The 25,858-nt window shown below is 42.6% G+C and overlaps 1 long non-coding RNA gene and 1 pseudogene across 1 annotated transcript; both read left to right on the forward strand.

The window, feature by feature from the left end:
- The window catches only part of LOC115777559 (obscurin-like), a 698,358-nt pseudogene that overhangs the window by 555,422 nt on the left and 117,078 nt on the right, over positions 1 to 25,858 (forward strand).
- Positions 13,201 to 14,954, forward strand: LOC115777583 (uncharacterized). Its single transcript, XR_004019651.1, has 5 exons — positions 13,201 to 13,337; positions 13,445 to 13,496; positions 13,572 to 13,637; positions 13,726 to 13,788; positions 14,843 to 14,954. It is a non-coding gene; the product is annotated as an uncharacterized LOC115777583 (long non-coding RNA).

A 25,858-nucleotide genomic window follows, 5' to 3' on the forward strand; every position in this document is an offset into this window, starting at 1 on the left:
TACTTAAAATAGTTTCTACCCTCCATTTTCTGCCAATTTCTCATTTAATTTCTGGTTAAAGTTATTGACCTCAGACAGTCTGAGTCATTTTTTAGTCTGAGAAGCACTGCTCTGCTCATGCTGTGGTCGTGGGAGTGGTACTGAGGATCTCAGAAATAACTGTTAATTGTTATCCTCTATGAACAGTTGAAGCTGGTGAACAGCTCTCAACTCTTCCTTACTCTCACTGAATCTAAGCTTGGTCTTCTACTTACAACCACTGAGTACATGAAAAGCCTTCAAGGTGTTGTTTAGAAGATCTTTTTTTTTTTGGGGGGGGGGGGGGGGGGGGGGTGGGGGGGGGGGGGGGGGGGGGTGGGGGTGGGGGGGGGTGTCTTGTTATGTTCAACACTGCAGTCTCCCTACAGTAGAGTGACAAATCACCTCAACGAGTGGTTTGTGAAGGAAACTGTTCCTTGGTGTGTCCTAGTGTGCTATAACAGGCGTACAGAGTTAAATATTAAAAATGGTGCTGACAAACTATAAATATTACCTGGATTATTTAAAATTACCAACCAGCCAATATTCTTTCTGAATGTCAAATTATTTTGATGGCATAAGGTGTCTCCATAGTGTAGTGGTTACAGATTTGCCTGACATGGTAAAGATTCCTGGTTTGAGATGGGAATGAAACCCTGGGATTCTGGGATTATTTATGTTTATATTCTCAGGTCTTCTTAGTTTAAATATACCTTTTGGATTCTCCTCATGTGCTGTTTGACATTTTAGTTGTTGGGTTTTCGGTTTAGTTTACCTCGCCTGTGTTTCTTGTAATCCTGTTGTTAAGTTTTCTCTTCGTCAGCTGTCTCTGTTTCTGTACTTCCTGTTTTACTTAGTCATTACTTTCTTGTGCTTGGTGTTTCATTCTCCTTTCCCCATATCTTGTTATTCTGATTTTGTTGTTTCCAGGTGTCTCTTCTCTGCCCCAGTCACTCCTCTGTGTATTATTGTTGCTGTCGTCCCCTTTGTTGTCCCCTTTTGAGTGTCTGTTTTTTGGTCTAAGCCTGTTTGCATGTCTTAGTTTTCCTAGTTCTCCATCCCTTAGTATTTACTTGATTTTTCCCTTTTTGACTTGGTTTTGGATTTTGCTTTTTGCCAAATGAATTTTTCATCAGCCTAAATAAATAGTTTGAATTGTCTGAATTGAATTCTGGCCACCCTCATGAAGTCTATTTCTGATTATTTGGTCAGAGAGATTCACACCAGTGGTCTGCTGGAGGTCATTTTGTAGCTCTGGTAGTGCTCATCCTGTTCCTCCTTGCACAAAGGAGCAGGTACCACTCCTGCTGATGGGTTAAGGGCCATCTAGTGCGGTCCAGGTTTCCTCGAGTAACTACCTGTCTCCTTGAATCTCCTGCATGCTCCTGAGACTGCTGGGAGACACAAGCAAACCTTCTGGCATTGGCACATATCCCTGGAGGAACTGGACTACCTGTGCAACCTCTGTAGAGTCCAGGTATCACCTCATGCTACCAGTAGTGACACTGACCCTAACCAAATGCAAAACTAGTGAAAAATAATCAGAAAAGATGAGGGAATGGGAGGGGAAAATGTCAGTGACGTCCACGTGCAAAACCATTCCTATTTTGAGGGTTGTCTCATTGTTGCCCCTCTGGTGCACCTGTTATTAATTTCATTAACACCAAAGCAGCTGAAACTGATTAACAACCCCCTCTGCTACTTAACTGGTCAGATCAGTATCCCAGAAGTTTAACTGACTTGATGCCATACTTTGATTAAAATGTTATATTAATATCCTATTGATAATGGCTAGTTTCCACATTATTACCTCCAGTTTCTCGCCTGTTATTACCCAATTACATACATTTCAATGCAATATTGTGTAGCTATAACCATTGTGAATGCATGATCATTACTTGCATATTATAACAATATCAGTTTGTAATTAAGTTGCAATAACTTGCTATTTTCATATTACTTTCCAGTTTCCATCTTATTACTTCACTATTAACACATTATTACCAAGCCTTAATAGAAAGTGCTAAAAATTGATTGACAATAAATTTCACATGCTGTTGTGCAAATGGAATAGACAACAGGTGGAAATTATTGGCAATTAGCAAGACACACTCAATAAAGGAGTGGTTCTGCAGGTGGGGACCACAGACCACTTCTCAGTACCTATGCTTTCTGGCTGATGTTTTGGTCACTTTTGAATGTTGGTGGTGCTTTCACACTCGTGGTAGCATGAGACGGACTCCACAACCCACACAAGTGGCTCAGGTAGTGCAGCTCATCCAGGACGGCACATCAATGCGAGCTGTGGCAAGAAGGTTTGCTGTGTCTGTCAGCGTAGTGTCCAGAGGCTGGAGGCGCTACCAGGAGACAGGCCAGTACACCAGGAGATGTGGAGGAGGCCGTAGGAGGGCAACAACCCAGCAGCAGGAACTGCTACCTCTGCCTTTGTGCAAGGAGGAACAGGAGCAGCACTGTCAGAGCCCTGCAAAATGACCTCCAGCAGGCCACAAATGTGCATGTGTCTGCACAAACAGTTAGAAACTGACTCCATGAGGATGGTATGAAGGCCCGACGTCCACAGATGAGGGTTGTGCTCACAGCCCAACACCGTGCAGGATGCTTCACATTTGCCAGAGAACACCAGGATTGGAAAATTTGCCACTGGCGCCCTATGCTCTTCACAGATGAAAGCAGGTTCACACTGAGCACATGTGACAGACGTGACAGAGTCTGGAGACGCCGTGGAGAGCGATCTGCTGCCTGCAACATCCTTCAGCATGACCGGTTTGGCAGTGGGTCAGTAATGGTGTGGGGTGGCATTTCTTTGGAGGGCCGCACAGCCCTCCATGTGCTCGCCAGAGGTAGCATGACTGCCATTAGGTACCGAGATGAGATCCTCAGACCCCTTGTGAGACCATATGCTGGTGCGGTTGGCCCTGGGTTCCTCCTAATGCAGGACAATGTTAGACCTCATATGGCTGGAGTGTGTCAGCAGTTCCTGCAAGATGAAGGCATTGAAGCTATGGACTGGCCCGTCTGTTCCCCAGACCTGGATTCGATTGAGCACATCTGGGACATCATGTCTTGCTCCATCCACCAACGTCGCGTTGCACCACAGACTGTTCAGGAGTTGGTGGATGCTTTAGTCCAGGTCTGGAAGGAGATCTCTCAGGAGACCATCCGCCACCTCATCAGGAGCCTGCCCAGGCATTGTAGGGAGATCATACAGGCACGTGGAGGCCACACACAATACTGAGCCTCATTTTGACTTGTTTTAAGGACATCAAAGGTGGATCAGCCTGTGGTGTGTTTTTCCACTTTAATTTTGTGTGTGACTCCAAATCCAGGCCTCCATTGGTTAATAAATTTGATTTCCATTGATGATTTTTGTGTGATTTTGTTGTCAGCACATTCAACGTTGTACAGAACAAAGTATTCAATGAGAATATTTCATTCATTCAGATCAAGGATGTGTTATTTGAGTGTTCCCTTTATTTTTTTGAGCAGTATATATAGACAATCAGCTATCTACAATGGTGTTGTAAACAAACAAAAAACAGTATTCTTCTGTCCTCACCACAGAGACTATTTGTTCACAGAAGCTGTAACATTATCTGGAGGAATGTTTATGGTCGTGGATGTTTATCCACAAAAAGTGGAGGTCTGCAGCCAGAGGTGTACTGTGGGCTTTCACTAAGTGAGATGTGGCAACAACATGAGCAATGTTTTCTATTCTGTTAGTTTACATTTTGAAAAAAAAAAGTTTGTAGAATTACAGCCATTTTTCCCTTTTTCTTAGACCTCACATAAGATCCTAGTTGTGAGATAGTTTTACCATAATTACAAGTCATTGTATAACAGACTAGTGGGACAGGAGGGCTGTGCTGTTTTCTATAAAAATATTGTAATTTAAAGCGGTGATAATGTGACCACATGTGTACAATGCTGCCACCTAGTGGACCTTTTATTTTATTTTTATTTTTATTTTTTTTTTTTTTTTTTTTTTTTTAGCCTGTCATGTCTGGTAGATCTTGCAAGCAGAACTGTGATCTGAATGCGTTGTTGTGCCAAACATATTTGCTATTTCAAGATGAGCTCTATAGGTTCTCAATAGGCTCTTCTTGTTGTTGTTTTAACCCTTTATTTTATTTATCTGAGTTATTTTTCCACATACTATGTAACAGCCAGAGCTGACAGGCTGAAGAAGAGGAAAATAAAGAGAAGAAAAAGGGAGAGAGAAAGGGAGCAAAAAAAAAAAAAAAAAAAAAAGGGGAAAGAGCACAAGTCTATTAATCAGATACTTCATCACTTTAACATATAAAAAAATACTATCAATACTTGCAAAAATAAATTTGTGTGTGAAAAACAAAACTAACAAAGCATGTTACGCACACCAACAATTTTGTTGAGTTGTGATTGAGTGGGCGTTTGTGTCTGTGTCATGTTTGTGTCTGTGTCATGGAACGTACTTACCAATGAGGGCAAAACGCTGCAGCTCCACCCATCAGAAGCCAGAGGCAGGTACGGAAAGCCCCCGGAACCCCAGGCCACCAGCAGCCCACCAAGAGCCAGGAAGACCCCCGGCCACTCAGTCCAAAGACAACCGCACACCTACCCCAGCAGACGGGAGAGGGTGGTCTCAGACGGAGCCCCCCCAGTCGAGGAGCGAGGGCTCCAGGGAACCCAAGGCGATGAGAAGCCAGCCCCCCCCCAGCGGCCAGCCCCCTGCACTGGCCGGCGGCAGGGCTCCCGGGCCCACGGCACCCAAGGACCCGCCCGACCCCCCACAGAGCCCCCCCCCACGCCGAAGAAGCCAACGCAGCCCCGCACCGCACCCCCAAGGGGGGCAGGCCAGTACCCACGCCAGAACACCCAGCCCCACCCAGGAACCCCGAGGCACCCCCATCCCAGGGGGTAGGGGGGAGGAGGCAACCAGCAAGGAGTGGCCAGGAGGCAAGGCACAAGGCCCAGACCCAGGTCCAGCCATACATACAAACACACCCAGACACCCGTGTACACATTTATACACAGATACTCATACATGCCCATACATACTTACCCACACACAGATATGCCATACATACACATTCACTCACCCACCCATACTCACGGAGACGGTGACAAATACACAAAGACACACATTCATCCATAGCTACCCACCCTCTGAAGGCGGGGCAAGTGGAAACCACCCCAGGGCCAACAGCGACCCCAGGACGCCACCAGCCCGGTCCCCAAGGAACCACCCGACCCCTACCCCGGGCGAGACGCAAGAAATCGGGGTGTAAGATGACCCATCCACCCCTCCTCCTCCCCAACTTGTAGGGCTATGTGTTAATGTTTGTGAGTGAATGAGGTGTATAGGGTGCAGTTAAAATTGAGGGGACAGTTATGCCACAAGCGCCAACTGTTGGTCGTCAGCGCTTGCCCACACTGCCCCCCCAAAACCCTCCATGTCTAAAGTGCAAATAAAATTTGGAGACAGACAGTGACGAGGATCCGAGTGGGGCCACCTCAGCGGCCCATCTCATCAACCTCTGAGTAACATGCCTGCCCCAAAGGTCCTATGTGTATCAGGGTGTAAGTGTGTATGTGTTGTGAGTTATAATGACTAAAGTGCAATTAAAACGGAGAGGCAAGTGGTGGTGCAGCTCTCCACGTGGCCTCTCCATCCTACATCTGTGAGTGATGTGTATTCTGTGTGTGTGTGTGTGTGTGTTTGTGTATGGGGAGGGGGAGGGGGGGGGGGGGCATATGACCAGGAAAAATCCTGGAAGAAGAGAGCCAGCTGGCCGCTGGCTCAATAGGCACCCCGACCTCCCACACCCCAGCACAGGGCAGGGGGAGGTGAGCCCGGGGCCGCGGTGACAGCATCCCGGAGCACAGCAGCACCCGAGGTTGGCGCCCTCGCCCCCACCGCCGCGGGCGGCCCGCTCCTCCTAGATGCCCATTCACTCAACAATAGACACAAACAGGCGACAGGACATACTGGCCTGGGCATGGAAATGCAGTGCCCAGTCCCCCCCAACCACCCCACCGCGGCCCCATCCCCCACCCCACCCCCCTGCAATGCAGGCACCCCAGGGCCCCAAAAGCGTAGACCGGACATCCCGACGTCAGGCCAACCCACCCCACCCGGCGGCGCGGCCGGGACAGCAGAGGCCCCCCCCGCGCCAGGGGGGGCCCACCGGGAGCCGGCGCGGCCCCAGTGCCGGGGCCCCAGACCCCAGCCCCCAAGCCACACAGGGAAGACCAGCCAACCAACCGAGGGCCGGCACCACCCCCCCAAGCACCCCGCCCACACCCCAGGACCGAAGGCAGCACCATCCAAGCCCCCACCACCATCAACCAGGACAGGCACACAGACATCACCAGAAGGTCGCCCCAGGACCCCAGCCTCAGGAGGCTACCAGCTACCCAGGCCCCCGGAGTCCCCCCCCACCCCCCCACAAAGCACATCAGGAGCAGAGCCCGCAGCCCACCACCCCCACTAAGTAATGGAGCTGAGCAGTGGGAACCAAAGAGAGTCAAATTCCTCCAATTTGTTTTTAGAAGAAGCAGACATTCTCTCTAAACTAACATGATCTACTAATAAATTTCTGTACTGAGTAATACATAGTTTATTTTTTGTCTTCCAGTTCATGAGGATCATCTTCTTAGCGATGCACAAGGCAGTAAGAACTATGTGTGATATATTTAACTCCATAATTAATTCACTGACATCACCTAAGATGCATAGTCTGGGGGAAGTTGGGATATGACAGCTAAACCATGTGGATAGATCTTCACAAATCCTCTGCCAAAATCTCTGAACTGGTACACAAGACCACAGAGCGTGTAGATGATTATCCTCTGAATTGCTTGTACAGTGGGTGCATATGTTTGAGTGTGTAAGGCCCATTTGGAACATCCTTTGTCCAGTGTAGTATGTTCTATGGAGAATCTTATATTGTACAAGTTGTATTTGGGGTCTTTTAGTCATTTTGAAGATATTTAAACATATTTCTGTCCATAAATTTTGATCCAGGTTGACAGAAAGATCACGCTCCCATTTTGTAATTGGGAGGGAAACTGAATCATCAGTTTTTATTAATAATTTATATAATTTTGATAACAATTTTGGGGTACAGAGGTTAAGAAATTCTGTTACCCAAGTAGGCATTTCTAGATTCAATTGATTAAGGTTAAATCTTCCCTGTAGAACGGACTTAACTTGTTGATATTCCAGAAATCTACCGTTGCCAATTCTATATTTTGATATAAGTTCTTGGAACGTGATAAAATTTCCATCTTGGATAATATGTTCTAAGTTATTTATACCCTTATCACGCCATAACGGAAAATTCAGCATTTTCTTTTTCTGACAAATATCTGGATTGTTCCAAATGGGTGTTAGTTTACAGGGGATGAGTGAAGACTTAGTTATTTTTAAAAATTCCCACCAGGCTGTCAGAGAGGTATTTATACTAAGGACTTTATAGCAGTTATGATGTTTAATACTGGAACTAATGAAAGGTAAATCTGAGATTTTTATTTTTCCACAAAACGCCTGTTCTAGATCCAGCCATGGGTTGTCTAATGAATTGGATTTGATCCACTTTGAAATATACTGCAATCTACTGCTTAAGAAATAGTAATAAAAGTTTGGTAATTCTAGACCTCCACTGTGTTTTGGCTTTTGTAAAGTTTTTAAGCTTATTCTTGACGGTTTGTTTTTCCATAAAAATTTTGAGATGTTTGAATCTAGTGACTTGAACCAAGGAATAGAAGGTTTATTAGGGATCAATGAAAATAGATAATTAATTTTTGGTAAAACCATCATTTTAATGGCAGCAACTCTCCCCATGAGTGATATAGGTAAACTGTTCCAACGTGTGAGATCATCCTCTATTGTTTTTAATAAGGGGATATGATTTAATCGTACCAAGTCTGAGAGCCTGGCGGAAAAATTTATGCCTAAATATCTAATATTTCCTGACTTTAGTGGGGTCCTAGAGGTTCTCTGGAAATTACAATTCAGAGGCAAAACTGTTGATTTACTCCAATTGATAGAGTAATCAGATATAGATGAGAACTTATCTATCAGTGTGATAGTCTTCAAAAGAGAGCCTTGTGAATTCCCAAGGAAAAGTAATACATCATCAGCATAAAGGCTAAGTTTATGGTCCATATTTTCAGTTTGAATCCCTTTAATATTTGCATTTTGACGGATTGCTGCTGCTAGCGGCTCAATGAAAATTACAAAAAGAGAGGGAGAGAGTGGGCAGCCCTGCCTAGTGCCCCTCTGCAGACTGAAACTTTGTGAAATGAGATCATTTGTCCTAACACGCGCATTCGGAGAGCTGTGTAGTGTTCTGATCCAGTTTATAAAGGATGAACCGAATCCAAATTTTTGCAGAACTGCTAGTAAGAATTTCCAATTTACCCGATCAAATGCCTTCTCTGCATCTAAAGACACGATTGTCGTCTCTAATTTGTTAATAGAACAATAGTCTATTATATTTATCAGTCGACGTGTATTATTGGCTGAGTGCCGACCCTTGATAAAGCCTGTTTGATCTGGATGTACAATAAATGGAGTAATATTTTCTAATCTTTTGGCAAGGGCTTTGCAAATTATTTTAAGATCTACATTAATGAGAGAGATTGGCCTGTAGCTGGATGGGAGTGTGGGGGCTTTGCCTGGTTTAAGAAGCAGGCTAATGTTAGCAGAGTTTAAGGTTGGAGATAAGATGTGGTCATTCTGAATCTGAGTTACCATTCTGAAAAAAATGGGAGCTAGCTCAGACCAAAATTCTTTATAAAACTCGGCTGGAAAACCATCTGGGCCTGGGGCTTTATTATTTGGGAGATGCTGTAGGGCTTCACTAAGTTCAGACAATGAAAGAGGTAAATCCAGAGCTGCAGCCTGGCTGTCATTTAGTTTTGGTAGATTTATATTATTAAGAAATTCTTCAATTTCAGTATCAGATGGGTTAATCTGTGGTGAATATAAGGCTTCATAGAAGTCTCTGAAAGAGTTATTTATTTGTTGTGGGTCATGAGTAATAATACCAGTCGAGTCTTTAATAGAAAAAATAGCTGTTTTTTCTTTATTCAGTTTTAATTGCTTGGCCAGGAATTTTCCAGATTTATTTCCATGCTCAAAGTTTTCCAAACGCAGCCTCTGCAACATAAATTGTGTCCTTTTATCAATTATTTCATTTAGCTCCAGTTTCAGTTTCCTCAGGCTGATAATTGTATGTTCTTGTGGTGAAGCGGCATAAGCAGTTTCTAAAGATTTAATTTTTGTTCTAATTCTAACACAAGTGCTTTTTCTTTATTTTTCCTATGCGAGCAGTAAGATATTATTTTGCCCCGCATTACTGCCTTTCCTGCTTCCCAAAGAACACATGGTGATATTCCTGGAATATCATTATATTCTAAGTATGCTGACCATTCCTTTTTGAAATAATTAATAAAATCTTCTTCTTTAAGTAATGATGTATTAAATCTCCAGTTCCTGATTGGTGGTGTGACTCTTTTCTGTGTCAGAGACATAGACACCGGTGCATGATCGCTAATAGTGATAGGGTGAATCTGAGTGTCTGTGATATCCATCATTATGGAGCTGCTAACTAAAAAGTAATCTAAGCGGGAATGAGATTTGTGTACTGGTGAGAAATAACTATAATCTCTCAAAGTAGGGTGATGTGAACGCCAAGCATCGCAAAGTCCAAAATCCTTCATGTACTGTTTAAGAATGTCTGCAGACTGCCAGTTCCTCTGACTCACTGCTGTACTGAGCCTGTCAATATCTGCATTAAGTACCAGGTTGAAGTCTCCTCCTATTACAAGTGTGGTGTCAGAGTGATCTGAGAGTGAAGTGAACAAAGCATGAAAGAAGGAGGGGTCATCAACATTTGGTCCATATATACTAGCAATACATAAATCTGTATTCTGTATAGATAAATTAAGTATTATAAATCTACCTTCAGGGTCTATTGTACTGTTGCTAATGTTAAAGTTTATCTTCTTGTTAATCAATATAGCTACACCTCTTTGTTTGGAGTTATAGCAGGCTGAGTACGTGTGAGGGAACTGTGGAGAGGAAAGAGTGAGCACAGATGTTTTGGACACATGTGTCTCCTGTAGAAAAACAACATCTGCTTTTAAGTCTTTTAACCGATTAAAAATTTTTAGTCTCTTTTCCCTCGAACCAGCCCCGTGCACATTCCATGAGACAAATCTGAGTGTGCTCATATTTAAACTAACTGATGGACTGTTGTGTGCTCACTAAGGATGTGTGTGTGTGTGTACATATGTTCTGTATGTTGGCGTGTGCCCTTTATATTGATGTGTGCGTGTGTATGTGCGCTGTATGTTGGTGTGTGTGCATCTGCGCTGTATGTTAGTGTAGTAAACTGTAGCATTGTAAGTGACGTAAACATATTGCTGAGTGCAGAAAGAAAAAAGACGTGTAAAAAGTGACCTAAGTGACATAAGAATGAAATTAGATGAGGGGAAAACAAAACAGAACAAACAAACAAATTTATTTTTAATGGAATACATTTGTAGCTAATCAGTGAAAGCAGTTGGCTACAGGGAAAGCAGCTAAGCACATGGTGCAAAAGAGTGCCCTTTCTTACACTTGTGCCTTGGACACATTTGTCTGTAAGTAGTTCATGCATTAGTTCTGACTATGTTTTCTACTATTTGTTAGTTTTCTGATGTTTTATTTTGGATAATTTTATAGTTGCTATTCTTGTTAAGCTAGCCTGTTAAGTTGGGGAATGTTCTACCTGTACAGTTAGCTGCTTAGTAATGTGTCATGAGGACTCCATTACAGTGTGCGTATATTAATATATGATTATGTTTCTGTATTTTTTCAGTTTTACACTGGCGACACTTCTTAATTAAACTGTGCAAAGCCAAGCAAGGACTTGTGAGTTTATTGGAGTATCAAAGTGTTAACTAGCTGTCTAGCTCTGCCAGAAACGCACTGCGAGGGCAGCATAAGGGCCGATGCTTTGGAACTGCAAACTGCAATGCAGTGTTATTAAGATGATGTCAAAATACATATCAGATTTTGATTTAAAATCATTTATTTTTTAAAAGAAATAATTTAAATATATTAACAGGTCCAGCCAGTGCTACTGTAACTCTGACACCTGATTGGCCCAAAGTATACAGTGGAGAGATGATCACTCTGAGCTGTGAGATCCAAGGAGGAGACACTGAGTGGGAGTATGAGTGGAGAACTACCAGCTCATATAAACCATCAAACCAAAGTGAACTCAGGGTTGATTCTGCTTCTCCATCCAATACCGGAAAATACGAGTGTAGAGGCAGAAGCAAAAGTGCACAACATAATCATTTTACAGAGTGGAGTGCACCTTTCAATTTGACCATGTCAGACAGTAAGTAAAATCATAATCCATCCTGCAAGCTACAAATTAGAAAGTTAATATGGGTAATGTGTTGAGATAATTTTGGAACTTAATGGAAATTCTTTGTTACTTTTGAAGTATAAAAGCATTTCATATAATGTATGCATTCTATGAAAATAACTTCCCACTAGAACCCCGTCCTGTCCTCACTGTGTCTCCATCATGGCTGAGTCCTGGAGCCTCAGTAACTCTGAACTGTGAGGTTGAACATCCGTCTGCAGGATGGAGCTTCTACTGGTATAAAGCTGTTCCTGATCTATCAGAGAAATCCTACAGTTATGAGCTGCTACCTGATGGCAGTGGGACTGCACAGGACTCCTACATCATTGATGGACAGACACACACAGCAGGATATGTGTGTAGAGCTGGAAGAGGAGACCCACAGTATCACACTGATCACAGTGAACCAAAGTTTGTCTGGTCTGCAGGTGAGGGTTTATGTTTTTTCTTTTCATTATCACTATCCCTCTATTTTCTACAACTAAAATGACAGTTAGATCCCACATTGGCAGATAATTGGCATACTTTTAGAACACAAGTCTGAGATTTCCAAAGGGGGGAGAAAAGCAGTCACTACTCATATAATGAGGGAGTAAAATGTGGAGAACATTTGGACAAGTAGAGGAGAGAAACAGACTGATATTCACTGAAAACCACCAAAGAAACAAACATCAACCCATCCATCAATTTTTCTCACTGCTGATTTAATTCAGGCTCACTGGCAAAATGGAGCCCATTCCAGCTCTTCTGAGCACGAAGGGGACACATGCCTTCCTTTCAAGTACAAACTGTTACAGGGTGGGTGGGGCTAAGAATGAGCAACCAATCAATATACAAGGAAAAAAAACAAGCAAAAAACAAACAAAGAAAAAAAAACAGTGAGAGAGCAGGAGAAAGTATGAAGGAAAAAAGCTTAACAGATGGACTTACAGACTGAATGCGAATGTGCTGGTGTGACAGCAAACAAAGGGATATGGAGACAACGTGGTTTTCAAAAAGTCTATAGTGCTCATTTTTCAGGATAGAAATAGACTATAAGTGATGTGTTTGGATGATGCATGCATTGCTGTTTAAATATCTAAAGTTTGTTTTACTCCTCCTTACATGGTGTTTCCAGATGTTCATTCAGCAGCGTCTCTCACAGTGAGTCCTGACAGAGTGCAACACTTCACCTCTGACTCTGTCTCACTGACCTGTGAGGGAAACTCTGCTGAGTGGAGAGTGAAGAAGTTCACTGAGGACGGCTTCCTGTCACTCTGCTGTGACTGTCAGAAACTTAGTGGATCCTCCTATAACATCCTCAGCCTACAGGAGGGTGTTACAGTGTACTGGTGTGAGTCTGCATCAGGAGAGCTCAGCAATGCAGTCAGCATCACTGTAGGAGGTAGGTTGTATTGCAACAACAGTTGTGGTGTTAAATAACTTTATTATTTTTATATAGTATTAAATAGATTTACTTTGTCTGGCACCGAGTTTGTCTGATCTGACAGGAAATTTTGTCACTTCAGGTTTCAGATGTGAAAGCGGTTCATTTATCGTACCGTTCATCATCGGGCTTGTTTGTGGAATTATTATTTTGCTTCTGCTGCAGCTGATGTGTTGCTACAGAAGGATAAAGGGTGAGACCTTTTCTGATTCTCACTTGTGACAGTTTAAAACAAAGTCATTACAAAGCAGTGTAATAATATTTTTCTCTTTTACAGATTCTTGTTTTAACAGGTTGGTACAGCAGTTTACTTTCATTTTAAACACGACACCACAGTATATGTGTTCCTTGTTAATTTACAGTGTTTGCAACATGTCTAAGGTTCACTCAACCTCTGAACATCAATCAAACTGCACAACAAACAGCCAACCAGAGTGAAACCCAAATTTACTCCTCTCTTCTTCATGGTAAGAAATTATCTCTCTTGCTCTCTCTGTTTTTTTTTTAAACCTTTTCATCACTAAGTTTGTAGAGTATAATAGTTTTCTGATCTCTTATTTTCTTGGTCCTGTAGGTGATACTTCAGTCTATGAATCGGTCAGAGTCTCTGGAAACACCGGAAGTGGGTAAAGTATAAACTCTGAAAGCAATGCAAAGATTACATCTGGCTGATCAAACTTCATGTCGTGTTATTATTTCAGGTGGACCAACAGATGAATACAGAAATGTCACATCTACTCTTCAGACTGAAGGTTTTGATAAAAGGAGTGAGTGCAGAAAATATTTTAAAAAATCATGATTTGTTTTTGGCATTGTGTCATAACAAAGATAATAAACATACTATCATCTTAACAGGGAGACATGACAACACAGAGGAGAGCTCTGACTACAATAATGTGAATCTTGAATCAGCCTCAGGTACAAATGTTAACACTATCAACACTGAATCATTAGTAATCAAATTACATTTAAAGCAATATGTATCATACACTATATTACCAAAAGTATTCACTCAGCCATACAAATCATTGAATTCAGGTGTTCCAATCACTTCCATGACCACAGATGTATAAACCAAGCACCTAGGCATGCAGACGGCTTCTACAAACATTAGTGAAAGTATGGCTCAGCTCAATGGGAGCTCAGTGAATTCCAGCGCGGTGCTGTGATAGGATCCCACCTGTGCAACAAGTCCAGTCACTACTAAATATTCCACAGTCAGCTGTTAATTATATTATAACTGGAAGTGATTGGCAATGACAGTAAGTCAGCCCTGAAGTGGTAGGCCACATAAAATGACAGAGCGGGGTCAGTGGATGCTGAGGTGCAAAGTGTGCAGAGGTCACTAACTTTCTGCAGGATCAGTCGCTACAGACCTCCAAACTTCATGTGGTGTTCAGATTAGCTCAAGAACAGCACATAGAAAGCTTCATGGAATGGGTTTCTATGGCCAAGCAGCTGCATCCAAGCCTTACATCAGCAAGCACAATGCTGTGTCTGCGTGGGTTTCCTCCCACAGTCCAAAGACCTGCAGTTACTCTAAACTGCCCATAGGTGTGAATGTGAGTGTGAATGGTCGTCTGTTGTACCCTGCCTCTCACCCTGTCAGCTGGGATAGCCCCCCAGCTGACAGGGTGAGAGGATAGCCCCCCAGTGACCCTGAACAGGATAAGTGGAAGAGGATGGATGGATTAAGAATGGGATTTTACTCAAGTTCATATGCAAGTGAATATTTTTGGCAATATAGTGAATGATTTACTTTTGTTCCATTCAATGCTTTACTATTTTAGCCTTATAATAAAAAAAAACAGGCCTTTCAAATACGCATGTGTCTAAAATCTGGAAAATTCTTGATAAAAAATGGTGTGTGATAATATTCATAAAAAATCATTTCAAAGGTCACAGAGCAGCCTCACATTTTCAGTGCCACTGTGGTTTTGTTTATATTGTATTTGTTGTGACTTTGTTTCAGGTCCATAAAAAGAAGTGGTCAACAACACATCCAGGTACCTTCAGGGTTAGACCTGGATTTTCTGTACTATGAAGGTGGTTCACTTCTTACCAGAATATATCACCATGGTAACCATGCTGCCGCCTTCTGACCAATCAAATCTCTGGAAAATAGCGTCACTGTTCCTGGAAGCTCTCGGCCCTCTGTGTGCGGAGAGTAGGAGGCTCTAAAGATTTTTAATAGCATCATTGTGCTTCTTTGGTGAGCAGTAACATATATGTATATTCTTAAATGCAATTTTATTCCTTGATATTTTTTTTCTTTTTCTGTTGGCAACAAACAAATTTGCAGTTGTATTGTTATATGAGCATTAATGTTCTGCTTTTTATATTTTTACTCTCGAAGTCTGCAGCTGGAAGAATAAAACTAAAACTGTCGAACACGTCATGTTCTGAGTTTTGATTTAAAATCAGAATCACCACATTTTCAACATTTAAAAAAATTACAGTATGTTTAAGTGTAATAGAGATTCTTTGCTGGGGGAAAACATTTTCGGGGTGCAAGTTGTTAATTGCTAAAATCATTGAATGAAGCACAAACTGTGTCACAGGAATGTTTGTGTATTTGATGAAGCAGAAAGTGTACGCTCAAGGGATTTAAAAGTGCCCCACAGCATTTATTTGTCTATTCACTGGTGTAGTTTGTGTTGTATGCAAACAACCACTTGAATAAGGACCATAAAATAATAAGATACGTAAGCACCATACATTGTTGAAGTGACATATCACCAGTTTACAAAAAAAGAAGATACAATGAGTAATTAGAGTACCCACCGTGTGTATTCATTATGGGAGTAATACTCCTTCTCATGGACTGGCACACCTCTGCATGTCCTCCTGTGGGATGGCAGTCCATCCTTCAATCACTGCTGCCAGGAGCTGCTGCTGAGTCTGGGGAGGATGATTACATTGTTGTTGTCACTCAAACAACTCTACAGCTTTTCTATGGGGTTGACATCAGGACTCGTTGCTCCCATTGCTCAACTTGTCTGATGGTCCACCCTGCTTCCAGCATTCCAGCCACATGATCCTGGTCAGGTTGCCGCAGTCGTGGCATTCTGACAGATCCTGTGTTTTAAATCTCTTGAGTATACAAATGTTGCTATAGTGGATTCTGAGTCTCTTTCACTCTGCTGGAATTGAAACTCCTTGAACACAGTACACACACCAAGAAAACCTGTTCAATCAAACACATTAATTTTACTTTGATCTGCTGACAAACTGAAGTGATTTCCACGTCTCCTTCATCAGGCTGTGGGACAGAAACCTTTATTGTTTCAATGCATCCAGTTTAAAGTGTCAGAGCTCTAATGTGCAGCCGTCGCTTTGGAGTCATTTGACTTTGAATTTAATGGTTCTCTGTGTGAACTGCACATTTTTAAAATGAGCTGGGGCAGATTCAAACCCAGTTCTCCTCAATAGCCTTACTGCTCGTGGCTCACCTGTGCATCTGCAGCAGCACCTGAACTGTATGTTTTTATATGATGTGTCTGTGCTGGAAATTTCAGGTTTCAGGTTTGCATGAAAAATGGCCAGTGACTCCTAGATCACCTGATTAAAATTTTTGCCACAATTGCCATAATGCATCTCTTACAGTGAGCCCTGAAAGGGTGCAGCACTTCTGCTCTGAGTCTGTTTTACTGACCTGTGAGGGAAACTCTGCTGAGTGGAGAGTGAGGAAGTTCTCAGATGACAGCTTCCTGTTACTCTGCTATGACTGTCAGAAACGTAATGGATCCTCTCATAACATCCTGCGCTCACAATAGGATGTTACAGTGTACTGGTGGGAGTTTTTTGTGATAAAAAAATGCCACCCAATGTTCCCCAGGTAAGGTTGATAGGTCTGTTTACAATGTACATGTGGAAAGGTGTTGATACTGGGAACTGATCACATGCTAAGTTTACCAGTGCCCTTAATTCTGGTTAATGTTCATAGTCTTGGTCACCTCAGAATATCGTCTCTGCTGTTAGTGGATGATGCGGTCTTGTTGGCTTCATCAGGCGGTGGCCTCCAGCTCACACTGGAATCTTTCACAGCCGAGCGTGAAGCAACTGGGATGGGAACCTCTAAGTCTGAGGCCATGGTCCTCAGCTGGAAAAGGGTGGAGTGCCCACTCCAGCTCAGGGACAAGTTGCTCCCCCACATGGAGGAGTTGTGGCCCTTGCACTGATCTGTCATGGTGAAGAGCTGAGCATGAAAGTGACGCTGTCAGTTTCCTGGTCAATCTACATCCTTAACCTCACCTATGGTTTTGCTTTGGGTAGTGACGGAAAGAACAAGATCGTGAATACAAGCAGCAGAAAGGCTGCTTGTAGGCTGGCTGGCTTCTCCCTTAGAGAAAGGAACAAGTTGAGGTCATTCGGTCATCTGACTTGGATGCCCGAGGGAACACCGAGGCCACACCTCATTGTTCCCCTGGATAAGCTGGCGGTGGTGGATGGGAAGAGTCAGGTCTGGGATTCTCTGCTTACGCTGCTGCCCCTGCGACCCGGCCACAGATAAGCAAAAGAAAATGGATGGATGCTCATTCTCTCACCTTTGTTAGCATTTATTATTGATGCTTTTGCTATTCTCTCATTGATAAATTCTAAAACTGCAGGGAAAAAGTAACCTGAAATGCACAGGCAGAATCAATGGTACTGAACAGGCCAATCACAATCGATGTGGGCTGCACTGACCCAACGTGTAGTTAACACATCAGGTTATGTGGTAGGTGGCAGCGTAGGGTTCAGAGGGGTTTCCGGTTATGGCGTAGCTTTCCAGCCAAAGCATCGATCCTCAGTAAGAGAGGTTATCTGCAGAGTGGAAATTATGTTGTTTGAGTTTGCTGACATGTTTCAGACAGAAATAAATGGTGACCATCACTTTCCATCTGTCATTTCCCACAGTGCATCTGTAGTGACTATTCATGGTCTTTTGACTTCATATCCTGGCAAGTGTATGGCACCTGTTGTCTGCCTATAAATACATTAAATCTGGGGGTGAATGTAGCATTGTTCAATTATTGTTGTGTATGTATAAAGAATAATTTGAAAGTGCAACATAAAACTCATCACAGCAGGTCACAGGTCTACCATGAAGCACAGGATGGAAGACCCAGTATTTGTCATGTTTGGCTCGAGCTGGTTACATACAGAGGAGGCGGTTGTGGACTCACAAAGGAGTTTTCTGGGATTGTTGAATAAATGACAGGTATCAATGACCCGTTCTATTATAAACACTAATACTATGATCTGAACAGAGAAACATTATGATAGTGAAGAGCAGAGGTGGGAAGTAACGAAGTACAAATACTTCGTTACTGTACTTAAGTAGATTTTTTAGGTATCTGTACTTTACTTGAGTATTTATTTTTCTGAGTACTTTTTACTTTTACTCCCTACATTTTTACACAAGTATCGGTACTTTCTACTTCTTACATTTTCAAAACAGACTCGTTACTTTTTAACACGTCAGGGAGAAGTTTGCGTTTTCGGTCAGTGCGCCGTCAGTCATCAAGCGATCTGAGCCGGAGGAATATTAACATATAAGAGACAATCATACTGGCGTATCCTCCATCACCGGGGCTTATCGGGTACAAAGGGATTAAATACACAAACCCATGTAATTAATGTCTCATTTATAGCGCTATAATCAGGGGTCACAGCGGGCCGGACCGAGTCCGTAAGTTATGCTCGCGGCACATAAACAGCTTAGCTAGCGCTATTGAAGAGGAGCGAGCATGAAGAGAGTAACGTGTGGCAGGTAAATGCAACGTTTTTAAATGCTCAACAAATATCAGCAAACACACAAAGTGTGTGCAGTTTGTCACACAGTGTGTCTGCTAGCTAAAAGAAGAGCTGCTGCATTTCAGGGAGAGCAAAGAGAGAAGTTCACTCAGAGATGGAGAAAGAGGAGAGGAAGAAGAGAGGCTAGATTTAAAGGTAAGGACTGGAAAATAAACTGAAGTATGCTGACTTTGTGTTATTCAAAGATTGTATGAAAATACTGCAGTTTAGTACGTAATAAACAGGTTATCTTGTTGTACTGTATTTACAGTAAAGCTCTGTGTTGGACTGGAGCACAGTGTTTGTGTTCATGGTCAGAGTTACAGGTTACATCAGTGCAGCAGAGATGAGTCTGAATCAAAGCTGCTGATGCTGAGATTCATTCACTGAATCCAACATTTCTACAGCCTGTATGCTGTCAGTGTAGGGGATGGAGATCAGCTCAGATAGCTGTGAAATACTGGGTTACATCTTTGTGAGTTCAGTTCATCCACACAGAGCAGTAAACCTCAGAGCAGCAGCAGCAGGTCAGCTGATCACAGCCTGCACACCAACATCATTTACTGGAGCTCACAATAGAAAGCTGTGATTCTTCTCCCCATGCAGAGCCATACAGCTGATCTTAGGGTTCCTCCACCTTCTGAATCCCACTGTAACCCCTGAGTATCCTCATGTTTGTGTTTAGGTGGAGACACAGTCACCCTCTGCTATGGAGGACACAGAGAACAGAGCTGTGTTTAAATTCCCTTTCACAGTTTGTGATTCAAGCTGAGTACATTCATTAGAATAAAAATTTAGATGGAATAACGTTTGTGTTCTCATGTATTATTTTATATATTACAATAATATATAATAAGGTTCAGTTAGCTTTACACAAAAATAGCAGGTAGAAACGTCCTCCAAAGAGCTACTTTTACTTTCTTACTTTGAGTAAATTTCAGAGCCTGTACTTTTTTACTTTTACTTAAGTAAAGAAGTTGAACCAGTACTTCGACTTTTACCAAAGTATTTTTTAACACAAGTACTTGTACTTCTACTTAAGTACAGAATGTCAGTACTTTTGCCACCTCTGGTGAAGAGCGCTCTGACTGCAGTGATGTGAATTCTGAATCAGCCCTTTTTTCAGATCCTTAAAGAGACGTGCATCGTTAACCACCAAAGAGACTCACTTGCTACTTTCCCACCACCAAGGAACCGGTTCGCGTGCCCGTGCTGTTCCCAATGAACCGGCGAAATGCTTAAGAACAGACCCGCGTTCCCACCGCGTTTCTGTGAACTGCTCCTTTAGGTATGAGTGTGGGCGGGTCCTCATCTGGACACGGAAGCCGAAGCGCACAAACGTGGGAGAACACGCTCTCCTTTCTTGTGCTGCAAATACGTTTTAGGGTCCAAACCAAACTACTGCAGCATCTGTGTGCAGCACAGAGGGAAACACAGACAGCGATTAGAGCAAGACGACAAGTACGCACTTTGTGTCCTTTTATCTGTGATATGAACTGATACAAAGCAGCAAGTTCAGCCTCAGAGCCCAACCTAATTCACAGCAGTGAAAATCGCTTCACTTTTCTCACGTAATACACATGTAATATGGTAGAAAACCTGATGTTGAGACGGCAGAGTAACGCCCCTCTGCTGCTTTCGTCACGCGTTCGTGGTTCGAGACCAGCTAGTTTGCGGGGCCGGAATTGAACCTGTTTTTCGGCCGAGCACCGAGTGCTTCGGCGGTGGAAAACCCGCCTAATGGTTCAAATTACGTCACGGGCTCCGGAACCCTGTTGGTGGGAAAGAGGCCGCTGAGAACATGAAGAGCGATCCTGAAGCATTCTGAGGACATCTGCCAAAACTACCAAAGATAATTTTTGCATATCAACAATTTTCATGGATTTAATCTTAGTATAATTTAAAATACTGATGATATGATTTGCATTAAATGCCTTTTACATATGTGTCTGTAACAATAAGTGTAGGCTTGATGGTTTGAGAACACATAGTTGTGTGTGTATATGCACGTATGGACAGCATGCACACACAGTATATATGTTCACCTCTAGTGTGTATTTCATTAGTTCATATGATACTGTCTTTTAAACAGGCCAGTGAGCATAATGCAATCAAGGAGTCATGATGAAGCTTGTGATTGGCCAGCATGTGGTTATGTTAGTGTGTGTTGGTGTGATGTCACGCCATTTAGGGTCAAATCTGATGTTTGAAGGTGCAGTGATGTATGTGTACTCTGTGGCTCATTTAATACATGCAATAAAATACAAACTCACTTGGAACCAAACACTCAGTCACAGAGCACACAGTGGGAGGAAAACTACAACAAGGACACAAGAGAAAGCTCAGGGAAGACAAATACTCATCAGGGCAATCAGGGAAATAAGACAGAGCAGCGAGCACAGCTGAGCAAAATCTAGTTAACAAGACCAAGGACGCAAAACTGAACATGAACAGACAAGACCAAAGCTAACAAAGTAAAACAGGAAACAGATAAACACAGAGACAAGAGAGCAGGTTTGACACAGGGAGATATAATGGGAACAAAACATAACCAAACGAGACTCAAATAACTAAACTAAGCACAGAACTGAAACATAATCAAATAGAAACAAGAAACCAAACCAGGAAAATAAGGCAGTGACAGGTAAACAGGTTGTTTATGAAGGACGAAACCTGAATCACTTTAATTAAAAAAGTAATATATTAAGTAAGTAATATATTAAAGAATCAGGAAAATCACACATGCATATGTGGGGACTCAGCAGAGACACGCCTGTGTGTGTGCTCTCTCTCTGAGCCCGTGTTCCTGTCTAACCATAACAGTTTTATACTGACAGCCTGTTATCTATACATAAACAATCTCTGGGTGCTACAAGTTGACCTTCGTCACTCAGTCTTGTTCAAGCTGGTTTCATGACTCATGATTCCTCAGCTGTGGAGTCATAAAGCACATCATCTTCCTGATGTTCTAATTTGTCATGGAGAAATCTTGTTCAGATTAATGACAGAACATGGTGACGTTGGTGATGTTTTAATTGTACGTTCTGTGGCCGGTCCTCAAGATAAGACGCACTGAGACAGAGAAGTTAGTCTAGTACTTTCTGATCAGTTGCTCTCTTTCTAATGTATTATTTAATTGTTTATTATTTGGTTGATCCACTGTTTAGTAATTAATTTACTGGAGTTTACCTTTAAACATTTGTCCTTTATTCACTGAGTAAAAAAATAATCCCTAACAGCAGCAAAACCTCCAAAGTCCAAAAACTCAAACACGCTGGGTCCTAGCCCGAGGGCCACGGCAGCTTTGTTGTGAGGGACACCACAACGAAAGAATGAACAGCACTGCTGACTGTAATGAAAGACTGAGCCACCATGAATGGAAGAGACAAAATATCTTCCATCCGTTTGTACTGAAACCTGTTCACTCCCAGGAGCGGACTGAGGAATTCAGTCACTCCATTCTCGGTCCCTTAGGCTAACCGTGTGATATTTAAGCCTGTCATGATATCAGGTTTTCACTTTTTCACTGATTTAAATAACTCACTTCAATGATTTATATTTTCCAGTAAAGATAAGGAAAAAAAAATTAGGAAGTTAGTAAGTGCTGTGAGTGTTAAGGGTAAAAATAAGAGTGAAAGAAGTTGCAGAAAGAGTCTGCATCCATAACTGTAACAAAAAAGAAAAAATGTACAAAAAGAACATTTTAGAAATAATATTACGCGTTAATAACATTTGTAAAACTCCTGGGTGTGTTCTGTACTAGTGGGGATGTAGGTGACTGTGTGTTTGAAAATTCACCCTGAAATGGCTGCAAGTGGAGAATAATGTGTACTTTTTGATCAATGAATTTAAACCTGTAGAGTAACACAGTGATGTGACCTTTTGAAATGTAATATCACACAAAACTGGAAACATGACGATACGGAAAAACCTCTTTGTTCTCTGAGTGTCTGTCGTGCTTACATGTGTGTAAAAACATAGTTTCTAACTGTCTGTTCTGCTGTTCACCTTTTTATCAGCTGAAGGAGCTCATGATTTCTGGCTGAGCCTGTGCTTTGAGCCACAAGTCTTCTGTCCAGCAGATGTTTTATGTTCTCAGCAGACTTCACACAGCAGAGAGGAAACACGGAGATCAAGGAGCACAGTGGGAATTTCATCAGCGGCTGTTTTCATGATTGTTGATTCATGATGTGCTCATTTAGTCCTTCTGTCTTCATTTTGTTTGTTCCCCGATGTGTTAAAGAACATTTGAAGTTATTTACTACGTTTATTATATTATTTAGTCTCACAGAGACTTCAGGTCATTGTTTAAGGTCTTCTTGTTGTTTAACACTCCTCTCAAATATAATTACTGGGTTGTGTTTAGAGCTGGCAGCCAACAGAGAGCGCAATTTTGCCATTTCTCATTGATTGTAATGACTTCATCTGTTTTGCTGGGTGTTAAATATTTCCAGAGCTGTGATAATAAAGAATAAAGACTTTGACTTCAGAGTCTATGATTTGTCTTGGTGTGTTGAAGAAGCTAACAATCCCTGTCTGTTGTAAATGTAGCTGAAACTGTGCCTAAAAAACAAGTTCAGATACAAATCAAAGTGTGATGAGTCTATGACGTGAAGGAGGAGGAAGTATTATTTTGATAGAGTATCAGTGAATCCTTACAGAATGGTTATGGATTGTACTGTGTGAGCTCCAACATCACTGTGCAAAGTGTGTTTGTAGCTCTTCACAGCAGTTTCATTCATCCAGTAGGGAAAACATGTAATATGCAGATTTTTTTTTTTTTATTTCACATGGTTTATGTATCCTGCTAAAATCAACAGACCTTTGTAGGCTTGAAGGTCTACGAGGTCAGTTTCTCTCCAGGTGTCCCCAAATGCCAAAGGACCTCAGTCTCCTGTAATGCCAAGAATGGTCAGTAGGAGGCAGTGAGATGCTCACTGGAGCTCTTTTACAAGAATACGATCTGTTTTTTTAGTTTAGCCTCTGTTCTTCCTTCCTTTCAAACTCAGCTCATACAGCTACAAACTGCAGTCAGCTGCCAACATATCAGCTTGTTTCTTGTGGTTTACACAAAATGAAATCTCATTTTGTTCCAAGATGGCGCCAGTTACTGCAGCTCACAGTTTACTTCCCTTTTTTGTGTGTTTTTCTTGTGTTTTGAGTCTTTCTTTCAGACTCTTAGTTTCGTAGTTATATTAGATATCAAACCTGCCATGGACCTGCAAAGCTTCATTAGAGTAGTGGCATTCCATCTACTCTTTTTGGGACTTTTCACCACTTCATCTGGAGACCCTGTGAGCCACTCTGTTGTTTACAGCCGGGATCAGCTGTTAGCGCTGTGCAACAGGAGGGTACTCCCGGAGGAGTGACACGAGATTCCAAAGGAATTACGGCGTCGGAGGAGGGGATGGAGAGCTGGAGCGAAGTCCCGGGAGAGGAGGAGACGGTACAAACCGAGCATTCCATCTATTCTCATGGGCAACGTAAGATCTTTACCCAACAAGATGGAAAAGCTGACGGCGCTAACCAGACTGCAGTGGGAGTACCAGCAGAGCAGCCTCCTGCTGTTCACGGAGACTTGGCTCACGGATCACACACCGGACTCCGTCGTAACATTGGAGGGCTTTCAACTGATGAGAGCGGACCGGAGCATGAGGGAGAGTGGTAAGCAGGGCTGGACTGGCAATCGGGCGTACCGGGCATTTGCCCGGTGGGCCGACAGTCCTCAGGGGCCGATGCTGTTGGATTTTTTTTTTCTGTGCTTTTTTTTTTTTTTTTTTTTTTTTCTCTTAGAGACCGGCCCACAATTTAGAGGGGGCGGCCCATTGGCCCATCTTCAATACAGACAGTGGACAGAACCAATCAGGATATAGGATGAAAGCGTGGTGCCCTGTAACTCCCGGTAGTAGTTTCAGTGTTGAGCGCGTGTGTTAAAGAAGAGGGAACATGGAGAAACCGAAGCGGCAGAAAGGGGGCTGAAGAGAATTTACGTACGACGAAAGGGAAGCGTGTCGCTGTAGATGCTACAAAATGTGTAAAGATCACAGACATGTTCGCTGCTGTAGCCTCCACATCCTCTTTAATAGCAACGCTCCAGCAACAGCAGGTTGTAGGCAGAGCGGGCCAGAGGCATAGGCGACACATGCAGCTGACCACCAGGGGGCCCCCAAGCTCATCCACATTTGTCATGAAACTTTTTTGGTTTGTTTTAATTTTTTACAAATGCCAATTTCCTAAAAGAAAGAAGAGACTATTCTAACTGTCCAGATTTGTACACTTGTAACAACACTAATTTAATCAGTAGGCTACACTCTAATATTTCTGTCTCAGACTGATGCTGAAAAGCTAATTCATGCATTTATTACTTCTAGGTTTGGACTATTGTAATTCATTATTATCAGGCTGTCCAAAATGCTGCAGCTAGAGTACTGACAGGGACTAGAAAAAGAGAGCAGATTTCTCCCATATTGGCTTCTCTTCATTGGCTCATAGTACCGGATCACCTGATTAGTGCACTTCACTCTCAGACTGCTGGCTTACTTGTGGTTGCTAGGATACTTAAGAGTAGAATGGGAGGCAGAGCCTTCAGCTTTCAGGCCCCTCTTCTGTGGAACCAGCTCCCAGTTTGGATTCAGGAGACAGACACCCTCTCTATTTTTAAGATTAGGATGACTGTTGGGTTTATTCTGTAATTATTGTGGGGTCTTTACCATACAGTATAAAGTGCCTTGAGGCGCCTGTTTGTTGTGAGTTGGTGCTGTATAAATAAAATTGAATTGAAAAGGCTGAAACAGTAATGCATCCTAAAAAAAATAATAATCAACTTTAACCCTCCAGCATTAATAACTGTTAAGTTCAGGGGACAATGAAGTGGTATGAAGGGGGCCCCAAATCAGATCTTGCTTAGGGCCCCTCTGCTGTAGGTGAAGACAGCAGCAGGGACGGGGAGAGGAGCAGCCAGAGATGCAGGCTTTGGAAACCGAGGGACAGAGTGAGCGGGAAAGTGTAGTACGTACGAAGGTAGTAACGTTAGGATAATACAGGGACTTTGAGATGATGGAGGTAACATTAGCTCTGTTACATGAGAATGATGAGCAATGGCGATTGATTAGTATCAATATTTATTAGTATTTGCATACTTCCCAAAATCTGGCAGCCACGGCACCTTAATCTGATAAAATAGCAAACGGTCAAGGCTGAGAAGTGTTGG

This window comes from Archocentrus centrarchus, unplaced genomic scaffold (genome assembly GCF_007364275.1).
Source record: "Archocentrus centrarchus isolate MPI-CPG fArcCen1 unplaced genomic scaffold, fArcCen1 scaffold_57_ctg1, whole genome shotgun sequence".
Lineage (NCBI taxonomy): Eukaryota > Metazoa > Chordata > Actinopteri > Cichliformes > Cichlidae > Archocentrus > Archocentrus centrarchus.